This window comes from Anolis sagrei, chromosome 1 (genome assembly GCF_037176765.1).
Source record: "Anolis sagrei isolate rAnoSag1 chromosome 1, rAnoSag1.mat, whole genome shotgun sequence".
In the NCBI taxonomy this organism is placed as follows: domain Eukaryota; kingdom Metazoa; phylum Chordata; class Lepidosauria; order Squamata; family Dactyloidae; genus Anolis; species Anolis sagrei.
In genome coordinates this window covers 8,503,375-8,517,941 of record NC_090021.1, presented here as the reverse complement: position 1 = coordinate 8,517,941, position 14,567 = coordinate 8,503,375, and the positions used below count along the sequence as shown (strand labels likewise).

The 14,567-nt window shown below is 42.4% G+C and overlaps 1 protein-coding gene across 2 annotated transcripts in view; it reads left to right on the top strand.

The window, feature by feature from the left end:
- The window catches only part of KIF13B (kinesin family member 13B), a 268,692-nt gene that overhangs the window by 11,308 nt on the left and 242,817 nt on the right, over positions 1-14,567 (top strand). The window lies entirely within an intron of this gene.

Genomic DNA, 14,567 nt, shown 5'->3' with positions numbered 1-14,567 from the left:
ATTATTATTGACACAAAAGCACAGTATATCACAGCAAACGAGATCTATATGCTGGATTTTGTATCACAAAATCACAAGTCAAACACTTCCCAAGTGTCTAGGACTGTGTGATGTATTATTATTATTATTATTATTATTATTATTATTGACACAAAAGCACAGTATATCACAGCAAACAAGATCTATATGCTGGATTTCGTATCTCAAAATCACAAGACGAACACTTCCCAAGCGTCTAGGACTGTGTGACGTATTATTATTATTATTATTATTATTATTGACACAAAAACACAGTATATCACAGCAAACAAAATCTATATGCTGGATTTCGTATCACAAAATCACAAGTCGAACAGTTCCCAACCGTTTAGGACTATGTGACGTATAATTATTATTGTTATTATTATTATTATTGACACAAAAACACAGTATGTCACAGCAAATGAGATCTATATGCTGGATTTCAAATCACAAAATCACAAGTCGAACACTTCCCAAGCATCTAGGACTGTGTGATGTATTATTATTATTATTATGATTATTATTGACACAAAAGCACAGTATATCACAGCAAACAAGAGCTATATGCTGGATTTCATATCACAAAATCACAAGTCAAACACTTCCCAAGCATCTAGGACTGTGTGATGTATTATTATTATTATTATTATTATTATTATTATTGACACAAAAGCACAGTATATCACAGCAAACAAGAGCTATATGCTGGATTTCATATCACAAAATCACAAGTCGAACACTTCCCAAGCATCTAGGACTGTGTGACGTATTATTATTATTATTATTGACACAAAAGCATAGTATGTCACAGCAAACAAGATCTATATGCTGGATTTCGTATCACAAAATCACAAGTCGAACACTTCCCAAGTGTCTAGGACTGTGTGACGTATTATTATTATTATTGACACAAAAACACAGTATATCACAGCAAACAAGAACTATATGCTGGATTTCGTATCACAAAATCACAAGTCGAACACTTCCCAAGCGTCTAGGACTGTGTGATGTATTTTTGAATGATTCGTGCAGATCCAACTAAGGTAGCCTTTTGCAGTTGACAGATCGTGATTTTGTCAATGTTTATGGTTTCCAAATGCCGGCTGAGATCTTTTGGCACGGCACCCAGTGTGCCGAAGACCACTGGGACCACCTGGACTGGTTTAATTGCAGTTCAATTTTGAAGTCCTGATAACGGTTGAGCTTTTCCTGTTGTTTTTCCTCAATGCGACTGTCACCTGGAATGGCAACATCAATAATCCAGACTTTTTTCTTTTCTACAATCGTGATGTCTGGTGTATTGTGTTCCAAACCTTTGTCAGTCTGGATTCGAAAGTCCCGCAGTATTTTTGCATGTTCATTTTCCCCTACTTTTGCAGGTTTATGATCGCACCAGTTCTTTACTACTGGCAGGTGGTACTTGTGACACAAGTTCCAATGAATCATTTGGGCCACAGAGTTGTGCCTCTGTTTGTAGTCTGTCTGTGCGATTTTCTTGCAGCAGCTGAGGATATGATTAATGGTTTCATCAGCTTCTTTGCACAGTCTGCATTTTGGGTTGTTGTTATTATTGTTATTATTATTATTATTATTATTATTATTATTATTATTATTAGGTTATCTACCTCTCCTCATGACTTGAGGAGAGAATTGATGAGTGGAATGCAAGAAGTGACGAGTGAAGTGCCATAAACACAGTTCTGTCCTGGTCCTGTTCAGGATCTTGATTAGTGACTTAGATGAAAGGTTAGAAGGCATGATCATCAAGTTTGCAGGTGAGACCAAATTGGGAGGGATAGCTAATACTCCAGAAGACTGGAGCAGAATTCAAAACTATGTTAACAGATTTGTGAAATGATTGGCCAAAACTAACAAAATGAAGGTCAACAGGGACAAATGCAAGATACTCCACTTAGGAAGAAAAAAATGAAATGCAAAGATACAGAATGGGGGACAATGCCTGGCTGAACAGCAGTACGCATGGAAAAGATCTTGGAGTCCTCGTAGGGAGGAAGGAGAACATGAGACAACAATGTGATGAGGTGGCTAAAAAACCCGATGTGATTTTGGCCTGCATCAGTAGAAGTCTAATGCCTACATCCAGGGAAGTCAAGGACGCGGAACAATGGCTTCAAACTACAAGAGAGGAGATTCCATCTGAACATTAGGAAGAACTTCCTGACTGTGAGAGCCGTTCAGCAGTGGAACTCTCTGCCCCGGAGTGTGGTGGAGGCTCCTTCTTTGGAAGCTTTTAAACAGAGGCTGGATGGCCATCTGTCAGGGGTGATTTGAATGCAATATTCCTGCTTCTTGGCAGGGGGATGGACTGGATGGCCCATGAGGTCTCTTCCAACTCTTTGATTCTATGATTCTCTGATTCATGCTACCCATGCTCTATTCTGCCTTGGTCAGACCACACCTGGAATCACACTGTGTCCAATTCTGGGCACCGTAATTGAAGGGAGATGTTGACAGGCTGGAATGTGTCCAGAGGAGGGTGAATCAAAGGATCAAGGGTGTAGAAAACAAGCCCTATGAGGAGCAGCTTAAAGAGCTGGGCATGTTTAGTCTGAAGAAGAGAAGGCTGAGAGGAGACATGATGAGGGCCATGGATCAAGATGTGAGGGGAAGTCTTAGGAAGAAGGGAGCAAGCTTGTTTTTTGCCCTGGAGACTAGGACTTGGAGCAGTGGCTTCAAACTACAGGAAAGGAGATTCCACCTGAATATTAGGAAGTCCCTGACTGTGAGAGCTGTTTAGCAGTGGAACTCTCTGCCCTGGAGCGTGGTGGAGGCTCCTTTTTTGGAGGCTTTTAAACATCATCTTGTGGGAAAGAGGGAGAGAGCCTTCTCTGTTGTGGCCCCTCGGCTCTGGAACTCGCTCCCTAGTGAGATTAGGCAATCCCCCACTCTGGCAGCTTTCAGAAAGACCTAAAAACCTGGCTCTTCCAGCATGACTTTGACAAGTGAACACATTTCCCCATATCATGTCCATCCCAACTACAGTTCTGTCCTCATGATGCACTTTCTCCCATCCTTAATGAAGGCTCAACCCCATTGTTCTCCCCTTCTGAGCTCCCCTCTCAGACACATTCTTCTCCATTTACTGATCTCACACAGTGTTTTAACAATTTTATCCAGTTCATTTGGCCCACCACTGTGTTTTATTTATCATGTTATTTTGCCTTTGTTTATTTTATATTCTGTTGTTTTATGTATTTTATTTTGATATTATTATTTGCTTGATTGTATTTTATTTTGTTGTACTGTAATTTTGAGCTTGGCCTCATGTGAGCCACCCGGAGTCCCCTTTGGGGAGATGATGATGACGATAATGATGATGATTATCTGTTGGGGGTGCCTTGAATGTGGTTTTCCTGCTTCTTGGCAGAATTGGTTTGACTGGATGGCCCACAAGGTCTGTGCTGGTATGACTGTACCAGGAGTTCCAACTTCATTTTCTTTCTGTTATCTGTTTGCGGTCATAGGGCAGGCCTCCTATCCATCATAATTAAGCTTTAGCTCTGCCCCTTGTTCAGGGCTCTGGGAGGGAAAGGCGCCATTTTTTGGGCAGTCTCACATAAGGAAGCTAAACTATAGGATGTAGACCAGCTCATCCCATAGAAAAGCTTCTTTTCTCAAGAACATCCAGGGAAACAGAAACAGAAATTCCAGGGAAAAGGTCCCAAGGCTCTGGCTGAGAGCTCACAGCCTCTCAGCCTCACAGCAATCAGAGGGAAAACAACCCTGAGGTTTCAAAGAATTCTCTGAGGGAGGACAGCATTGCAGATCCACGGAACTCCATCTGAAATATGTACAAGCCTCGGCTGGTAGGTCTACTGGATACCCAGACGCATTTGGAATCGGTAGTAGGACCCACACCGATGAGGCATAGATGGTAAATAGCCTGGGAGAGGTTAAATAGGGGTTTTTTTTCCTACAGAGAAAGTACAGTTAATTAAAGTCAGGTACCAGTCCATTGAGGACTAGACTAAGAAAGCCTTGAAGTGTTGTTTGAACCATTGAAGATTTGTTGTTTGTTCCATAATAAAGACTTTGTTGTATCATTAAAGACTCTAAAGACCATCACTTCAGAAAAATCCCTGAGAACCTCTCTTTGAGGCGCCCCGGCTTCCCGCTGGGCTTAAAGTATACGTCCTATAGAAAAGACAGCTGTTACAGGCCCAGCGCACGACAGAACAAGGTCTCTTCCAACTCTATGATTCTATAATGAAGATTGAGATTGCCTTCAAATTAGTAGATTTTTAAGCAGAGAGATTAACATTAAAAACCCCTGGAGTAGTCCTTTTTATGTTGGAACATAGCTTTTGTGTCATTTTGGAGGAGTGGTGTCTTCAAGCATGCCATTGTTCAGCCTAACAATCGTCTTTATCTGGAGAAGGTGGTTTAGCAATCTGTGCGCTGGGCTACAAAGAATCCGGTCCTTTCAAGCCTTGTTCTGGCATTTGCACACTTTCCTTTCACATTTCAAAGGGACAGCCTCAGTTTTACTGCTGAGAACATTTGCTTTTTGAGGATGGTCAAATGCAGTTGCGCAGTTTGAATCCAGTTTTGCAGCTTGCTATATCCAGTGTTTAGAAGAAGTCTAGGTTGCCCTTTGTATCCTAAATACGGTTCTCAACCTCGAGTCCTTCAGATAGTCTCCTCTTCCCCCCAAATCTGTGATCTTACATCTCATGTAACTCGGGAGTGTGCTTGCCCCATCCATGTTCAACATCTACACAAATGACCAGCCACTGCCAGAAGGGACAGAGAGCTTCATCTATGCTGATGATGTTGCCATTACTGCTCAAGCAGGGAGCTTTGAGATGGTAGAACAGAAGCTTTCTGAAGCTCTAGGTGCTCTCACTGCCTATTACAGGGAAAACCAGCTGATTCCCAACCCATCTAAAACACAGACATGTGCTTTTCATCTCAAGAACAGAGAAGTATCCCGAGCTCTGAAGATCACCTGGGAAGGAATCCCACTGGAGCATTGCAGCGCACCCAAATACCTGGGAGTCACTCTGGACCGTGCTCTGACCTACAAGAAGCACTGCCTGAACATCAAGCAAAAAGTGGGTGCTAGAAACAGTATCATAGGAAAGCTGACTGGCACAACCTGGGGATCACAACCAGATACAGTGAAGACATCTGCCCTTGCGCTGTGCTACTCTGCTGCTGAGTATGCATGCCCAGTGTGGAACACATCTCACCACACTAAAGCAGTGGATGTGGCTCTTAATGAGACATGCCGCATTATCATGGGGTATCTGCGCCCTACACCACTGGAGAAATTACACTGCTTAGCCAGCATTGCACCACCTGACATCCGCCGGGAAGTAGCAGCCAATAGTGAAAGGACCAAGGCAGAGACATCTCCAGCTCATCCCCTGTTTGGGTATCAGCCAGCACGTCAACAACTTAAATCAAGAAACAGTTTTCTAAGATCTACAGAGACACTCGCTGGAACACCTCAGCAAGCGAGAGTCCAAAAGTGGCAGGCTCAAATCCAGAACCTCAACCAATGGCTGATACCAAATGAGAGACTCCCCCCGGGCACACAGAGGACTGGGCGACTTGGAAGGCGCTGAACAGACTACTCTCTGGCACCACGAGATGCAGAGCCAACATTAGGAAATGGGGCCACAAAGTGGAATCCACGACATGCGAGTGTGGAGAAGAGCAAACCACTGACCACCTGCTGCAATGCACCCTGAGCCCTGCCACATGCATAATGGAGGACCTTCTTGCAGCAACACCAGAAGCACTCCAAGTGGCCAGATACTGGTCAAAGGACATTTAATCAACTACCAAACTCACAAATTTTGTATTTTTTTTGTTTTTTTTTTCCTTTGTTCTGTTAGAAATGTAATATAATCGACTGATTACACTGACACGATAAATAAATAAATGTAACCCAGTTTGTTGGGAAGAGTGGAAACTGGATTTGGATTGACGTGTGTGTCACAAACTGCGGGTTGTAGACCATAATTTGGATTGACTGGTTTTCAGTCCTTGGGATGTGCCAATAGAGAAGGATGAAATCAGCTTTTTAAAGGGCAGATCTTCTCCGGTGTGTTTATAGTCATTCTTAATTATACACCGTGCACTGGAGCTCCTCGCTTTTACTAAGAGCCGGTTTGCACAAGAGGGTTCACGCCCTTTCCTCCCTGTGATCCGGTGCAATCCCTTCTCGGTTGCATTCCTGCTGCATTGTTCACCTTCGCAATGTTGCATTGCTTGTCTCGGGAATGAAAAAAAGGTCATCCATGCATAAGTCTGAATGGGAAATCGTGTTTCTTCCCAAGTTGTCAAAATATCAAAATTCATGACATGCAGGGAGTAGGTATTAAAAGGTTTGTGCTCTTACCGAAGTAACCAATGAAGGCATTAATTTCAAATAGCCTAGCCATGTATTTCCTTATGGTAAATTACATGGTGTGCACATTTCTGTCTTTAGGAAGGGCTGTGTTGTTTGTCTGTTGCATGGCTTCAAGTTGTTTCTGATTTGCAAAAGGCTAAGGGCCTTCCTTGTGAAACTACAACTCCCAGGATTCCATAGCACTGAGCCGGGGAAGGTAAAGTGGTGTCAGATTGGGTCAGTTCTATAGTGTGGATGCACTACTTTGGTCTAGTCCCCAAACCACAGCACTTTTGTTGCTTTCTCAAAAAGAGAGAAGGAAGTGCAAAAAGTCTTATACAAAGAAAAGCTTTTTGTTGGAATTACCAACCTTCTTCAAGTCTCCACTAGTTATTTGTTTGTATACAATTCAGGTTGCTTACTGTATTATATATGTTTGTATTGGTATGCAGTTTTCCTTAACTCTGTGTTGTGGACTGTTCAGGACTCAGACTCCACTTTAGAAACAGTATGCTTTTAGAAGCCAGTAGGAACTGTATACTTTCAGACGCCAGTAGAGATAGACTCCTTTGGACTTTCAGACTAGACAAAGACTATAAGACTCATGGGCGGGGCTGCAGATCATGTGATCAGAACTGGGACTGTTCAGGACTCAGACTCCATGTTAGAAACAGTATGCTTTAAGAGGTCAGAAGTAACTGTATACTTTCAGACACCAGTAGAGATAGACTCCTTTGGACTTTCAGACTAGACAGAGACTCTATTAGACACTCATGGGGGGAGCTGCAGATCATGTAATCAGAACTGGGACTGTTCAGGACTCAGACTCTACTTTAGAAACAGTATGCTTTTAGAAGTCAGTAGGAACTGTATACTTTCAGACGCCAGTAGAGATAGACTCCTTTGGACTTTCAGACTAGACAGAGACTCTATTAGACTCTCATGGGCGGGGCTGCAGATCATGTGATCAGAACTGGGACTGTTCAGGACTCAGGCTCCATTTTAGCGACAGTATTCTTTTAGAAGTCAGTAGAAATTGTATCCTTTCAGATGCCAGTAGAGATAGACTCCTTTGGACTTTCAGACTAGACAGAGAGTCTATTAGACTCTCATGGGCGGGGCTGCAGATCATGTGATCAGAACTGGGACTGTTCAGGACTCAGACTCCACTTTCAAAACAGGATGCTTTTAGAAGTCAGTAGGAACTGTATACTTTCAAACGCCAGTAGAGATAGACTCCTTTGGACTTTCAGACTAGACAGAGACTCTATTAGATTCTCATGGGCGGGGCTGCAGATCATGTGATCAGAACTGGGACTGTTCATGACTCAGACTCCATTTTAGCAACAGTATTCTTTTAGAAGTCAGTAGGAATTGTATCCTTTCGGATGCCAGTAGAGATAGACTCCTTTGGACTTTCAGACGAGACAGAGACTCTATTAGACTCTCATGGGCGGGGCTGCAGATCATGTGATCAGAACTGGGACTGTTCAGGACTCAGACTCCATTTTAGAAACAGTATGCTTTTAGAAGTCAGTAGGAATTGTATCCTTTCAGATGCCAGTAGAGATACACTCCACTGTATATATGTGTGTATATATGTGTGTGTGTGTATATATATGTATGTATGATTTTAGAATATTGTTTTTGCATGTAAGTACATAGTGACATATCTTGGAACTTTGACCCAAGTTCAAACACGAAATCTATTTATGTATTGTATAGACTTTATACACATAGCTTGAATGATAATTTTGGATAATTTTGTGCATTAAACGAAATTAGATTGAACCATCAGAAAGGAATGATGTTGCTATCACATCCATCCATGTTGACAATTTGGAATTATTTGGGATTTTGGTATTCCAGAGAAGGAATATTCAACTGCTAGAGTTGGATCTTCTTGTTTTGCTACGTCTGTAAAGAATAACACACTCCACAGTCTTGCTGACAATATGGGAAAGCTCAGTTGGGTTCTGGTTTCAATTATTCTATTTTTTAAAAGGAAAGGGAATAAATTTTTATCACAGTTTGGTAATTGGCTTTGAGTGTCCCCTATTCATAAAACCGATCTGCCTGGCAGAAGTCGTAAAAAAACAAAAACAAACTGGGGAAACTGTGTAATGGAGCCCTGGAGCACGTGGCTCTTTGGTTTGTTTCAGCAGCTTAAAATAGCACAGCGTCCGACAAAAGCTTGCAATCTTTGTGAAAGTGGCTGCTGCGCTCCCTTGCCGTTGCGTGTTGAATAAGTCAATTCTGCGAGCAAGTAATTGGATTATTATTTTGCGTCTGGGTTGGGCAGCCCCGGACTGCAGTCCGCAGGTCGTGAAACCGGCCGCAGAGTTTTACGATGGCTCTTGACCACTGTTGTTATTGCTGTTTTATTTTACTAGCTCGTTAGAGGAGCCGTTAAAACTAATATTGCTGCATGAGTGATTAATGAAATGGACAATCATAACTTCGGAAGGGGTCTCAAAGGCCATCAAGTCCAGTCCTAAGTGTAATTTTTATATTGAAGGCCTTATATGGTAATTTGTACTCTTTTTAGTGTTGCAAGTTGATAATATATAGAATCATAGAATCAAAGAGTTGGAAGAGACCTCATGGGCCATCCAGTCCAACCCCCTGCCAAGAAGCAGGAATATTGCATTCAAATAACCCCTGACAGATGGCCATCCAGCCTCTGCTTAAAAGCCTCCAAAGAAGGAGCCTCCACCACACTCCGGGGCAGAGAGTTCCACTGCTGAACGGCTCTCACAGTCAGGAAGTTCTTCCTAATGTTCAGATGGAATCTCCTCTCTTGTAGTTTGAATAAATTATAGATATAAATATAATACTAATAATAACAACAACACCATGTAATAAATTTTGAAAACATTTCTGTTCTTGGTTTGAAAGTGTTGTTTCCTCTTTAATTATGCAGTCCTTATTTTGAAAGTAGTTGTTCTACTGCCACAAACTAAGTTGAATTGGTTGAGACTCTTATGACTCTATGACCTTTTTTTTGACCAGGGACCACTCTCCAACATTAGTACCAAAAGGGTTACGAATCAGTTCCTGGTCAGCTTTAGATTTACTTTGGTTATATGGGGTGCTGATTCAGAAAATTGATTGGATAGACCACATCAGCTCTAATTTATGATACAGAACATATGTCATCCAGTAGTCGCCATTTGAGATATGATAGCCATGTATAAATATGTGAGAGGAAGCCACAGGGAGGAGGGAGCAAGCTTGTTTTCTGCTTCCCTGGAGACTAGGACACAATGGAACAATGGCTTCAAACTACAAGAGAGGAGATTCCATCTGAACATGAGGAAGAACTTCCTGACTGTGACAGCCGTTCAGCAGTGGAACTCTCTGCCCCGGAGTGTGGTGGAAGCTCCTTCTTTGGAAGCTTTTAAACAGAGGCTGGATGGCCATCTGTCAGGGGTGATTTGAATGCAATATTCCTGCTTCTTGGCAGAATGGGGTTGGACTGGATGGCCCAAGAGGTCTCTTCCAACTCTATGATTTTGTGATAAATGGCCAGTGTCCAGGATTTCTACAAGACCATCTCCTCCCATAAGAGTCCCCCAAAATCTAAGTTCCTTGGAATCCCAACATCTCGTGAAGTTGGGTTTGTGGGTACCCATAACAGGGCTTCCTTCATAGGAGCCTCTCGACTGTAGGACTCCTTACCCAAGGCCGTTCCAAGTAATCCCTTTCTTTGGAGCTTCCTTTGGGAAACCAAAACAACACTGTCTTCCATGGTTTTCAGTGCTTGAAATCATTATGCTCTGTTTGAAAATGGTATTTTAAGACTGTTCTTAGACTGCTTTTGAAAGTTCTTAGAGAGTATTTCAATGTGTCTTTTTGTCTGCGTTATTTTTGTTGCCTTTGTCATGGTCTCAAGAGCCCACATAGTCTGGGAGGTGATACAGAAATGGCTCAAATAATACAAATCTTGTTCCAGTTACACTATGTAACACGATTTTTCTTCCAGGGTTATAAATATCCTTTCCTAATTGGCTCTATCATAAAAACATGGAAAAAGTATTAAACTACAGAAAAACTTGGTTCTTGCAAGACACCGTGCAGCACATTTTGCTCTAGTTTTTCAATGAATATCTCAACATAGTCTCAACCAATTCAACAAAGTTTCTGGAGTAGAACAACTACTTTCAAAGTAGTTGTTCTATTCTGCATTGGTTAGGCGACATCTGGAATACTGTGTCCAGTTCTGGGCACCACAATTGAAGAGAGGTATTGACAAGCTGGAATGTGTCCAGAGGAGGGCAACTAAAATGATCAAGGGTCTGGTGAACAAGCCCTATGAGGAGTGGTTTAAAGAGCTGGGCATGTTTAGCCTGAAGAAGAGAAGGCTGAGAGGAGACATGATAGCCATGTATAAGTATGTGAGAGGAAGCCACAGGGAAGAGGGAGCAAGCTTGTTTTCTCCTGGCCTGGAGACTAGGATGCAATGGAGGAATGGCTTCAAGCTACAAGAAAAGAGATTCCACCTTTTTGTTGTTGTTGTGTCAGGAGCGACCTGAGAAACTGCAAGTTGCTTATGGTGTGAGAGAATTGGCCGTCTGCAAGGATGTTGCCCAGGGGATGCCCAGATGATTTGATGTTTTATCATCTTGTAGGAGGCTTCTCTCATGTCCCCGCATGAGGAGCTGGAGCTGATAGAAGGAGCCTCTCTCCAGATTCGAACCTGCGACCTATCGGTATTCAGTCCTGCCGACACAGGGGTTTAACCCACTGCGCCACCAGTGGCTAATGTTCAGATTCCACCTGAACATTAGGAATAACTTTCTGACTGTGAGAGCTGTTCAGCAGTGGAACTCTCTGCCAGAGTGTGGTGGAGGCTCCATCTTTGGAGGCTTTTAAACAGAGGCTGGATGGCCATCTGTCGGGGGTGCTTTGAATGCAATATTCCTGCTTCTTGGCAGAATGGGGTTGGACTGGATGGCCCACGAGGTCTCTTCCAACTCTAGGATTCTGTAATTCTGTGATTCTAGGAAATAACACTTTCAAACCAGGAACATTTTTCAAGTTTTGTTACGTAGTATTACGTGATGGTCACTACCAATTCCTTGCTCTGCAGGACTTGAATAAGAGTTACTTCTAGAACAGTGATTCTCAACCTTCCCTGGAGACTAGGACGCAATGGAACAATGGCTTCAAACTACAAGAGAGGAGATTCCATCTGAACATTAGGAAGAACTTCTTGACTGTGAGAGCCGTTCAGCAGTGGAACTCTCTGCCCCAGAGTGTGGTGGAGGCTCCTTCTTTGGAAGCTTTTAAACAGAGGCTGGATGGCCATCTGTCAGCATTTCTGGGAGTTGAAGGCCAAAAACATCTGGGGACCCCAGTTTGAGAACCACTGTTCTAGATTAATGTGCAAGGAGTTGTCATCAACCTGTTTGCAAATAGAGAAGCCATGTTCTGGCCTGTGATTGTTTTTGGTCAGCTTTCAGGTTGGTTCTTTGGAAATTGTCTGCAGAATAGGAGCTGTTTTAAACCATTGCTTGTGGTACTTCTATGTGGCTTCCTCTGAGTAAGCTGCAGTATGTGGACTTGGTTTGTTGTTTTACTTTTTCAGTTGGAGGACAAAGCTGCACCAAAGGCATGTGGATAAGCAGCATGTGTTGGCAGAGGAAATGAAGAAGATGAAGAAGTTGTTGTTATTGTTGGAAGAAGTTGCTGTTGTAGGAAGAGGAAGGAGAAGGAGATGTTGTTTTGGTTGTGGTGGTGATAGTCGTAGTTGGACGAGTCCCGTCAGTGTTATCATTTCAATCTCTGTCTGAAAGTCTCCATATTTCACAGTTTTTCCTTTCCTCTCCTCTCTGATTCTGCTGTTTTTCTGGGATTGCCACATCCGTCATGCAAACTTTTTTATTATTGTTATCAACCACAGTTATGTCTGGAAAATATTTCTAAATGGACTGACAAAACAGCTGGATGAAATTGCTGTAGATGGGAATCACAACAACACAGTTACAAGAAATGATACTGATCAAAACACGTCACATTATTTGGAGATATTTCACTGATTCCCACATTCTTACATGGAATCTGAATCATTGATAGTTCAGACTTCCACTAAGTAATGTTAGGTATGAAACTGGTCATAATAATAATAATAGTAATACTACTACTACTACTACTAATAATAATAATAATAATAATAGGAGCTCCCGGTGGTGCAGTGGGTTAAAGTGCTGAGGTGCTGAACTTGCAGACCGAAACATTGCAGGTTCAAATCTTGGGAGCAGCATGAGCTCCCACTGTTAGCCCCAGCTTCTGCCAAACTAACAGTTCAAAAACATTCAAATGTGATAGATCAATAGATACCGCTTCTGCGGGAAGGTAATGGCATGCCATGCAGTCATGCTGGCCACATGACCTTGGAGATGTCTATGGACAAAACTGGCTCTTCGGCTTATAAATGATGAGCAATAGCCCCCAGAGTCGGACATAACTGGACTTAATGTCAGAGGAAAACCTTTACCTTAATAATGATGATGATGATGTAAAATAGTATGATCCCCATATCTATGATTGATATGTTCTTAGACTTACTTACAGTCGGAATGAGAAACTATGAGGAGGAGGAGGGCGACTAAAACGATCAAGGGTCTGGAAAACAAGCCCTATGAGGAGCGGCTTAAGGAGCTGGGCATGTTTACCTCCACCCTTAATTGCTTTCACCCATGAACCCTTACTTACAGATTACTCAGCCCTTTAGAACTTAGATGTACATTAACCCTTCCATCACCAGTGGCTAGGCCTATCACCACCAACCACCATCAACTGCAGAACATGATACATGACACAGAGTGAGCTCCCAACCATTGGCTAGGCCTATTGTTCATTGTCCATCACCAATGGCTAGGCCTATCACCACCAACCACCATCAATTGCAGAACATGATACATGACACAGAGTGAGCTCCCAACCATTAATAGTGTAGCTTTCTGTGCTGCCCGAAAGACAGTTGCGTCGGTCAAGTAGGTAATTTAGATACCGCTTTATGCAGGGAGGCTAATTTAACTAACGACACCATAAATAAACCTTCCAGCAACGTGCAGAAGAATGAGGAAGTACTCCATCAAGGACTCAGCGTCACAAGTGGATGGTGAAGTGACAGCTCCCCTTGTGGCTGGAATCGAGCATACCCTCATGAAGCCGGAAAGCTGGAATGTTAAAATTGCCTCTGTGTCTGTCTATATATGTTGAATGTCTAATGGCCATGTATATGTGCATTGTAATCCGCCCTGAGTCCCCTGCGGGGTGAGAAAGGCGAAATATAAATACTGTAAATAAATAAATAAATATTATATAACAATGCATTTCTATGAAGTATATTAATATATGTATTTCATAGGAATACATTGTTATATAATATTTTTTAATTTATTTATAGTATTTCTATAAATAAATTAAAAAATATTATATAACAATGTATTTCTATGAAATACATATATTAAAATACACTGAACAAAGATTGAACTACACAGAACAAAGATGTTTAGAGTCATACAGAATGGGGGACAATGCCTGGCTCGAGAGGAGTACGTGTGAAAAAGATCTTGGAGTCCTCGTGGACAACAAGTTAAGCATGAGCCAACAATGTGATGTGGCGGCAAAAAAGCCAATGGGATTTTGGCCTGCATCAAGAGGAGCATAGTGTCTAGGTCCAGGGAAGTAATGCTACTCCTCTATTCTGCTTTGGTTAGACCACACCTGGAATATTGTGTCCAATTCTGGGCACCACAATTCAAGAGAGACATTGACAAGCTGGAATGTGTCCAGAGGAGGGCAACTAAAATGATCAAGGGTCTGGAGAACAAGCCCTATGAGGAGCGGCTTAAAGAGCTGGGCATGTTTAGCCTGAAGAAGAGAAGGGTGAGAGGAGATATGATAGCCATGTATAAATATGTGAGAGGAAGCCACAGGGAGGAGGGAGCAAGCTTGTTTTCTGCTTCCTTGGAGACTAGGACACGGAACAATGGCTTCAAACTACAAGAGAGGAGATTCCATCTGAACATGAGGAAGAACTTCCTGACTGTGAGAGCTGTTCAGCAGTGGAACTCTCTGCCCCGGAGTGTGGTGGAGGCTCCTACTTTGGAAGCTTTTAAGCAGAGGCTGGATGGCCATCTGTCAGGGGTGATTTGAATGCAGTATTCCTGCTTCT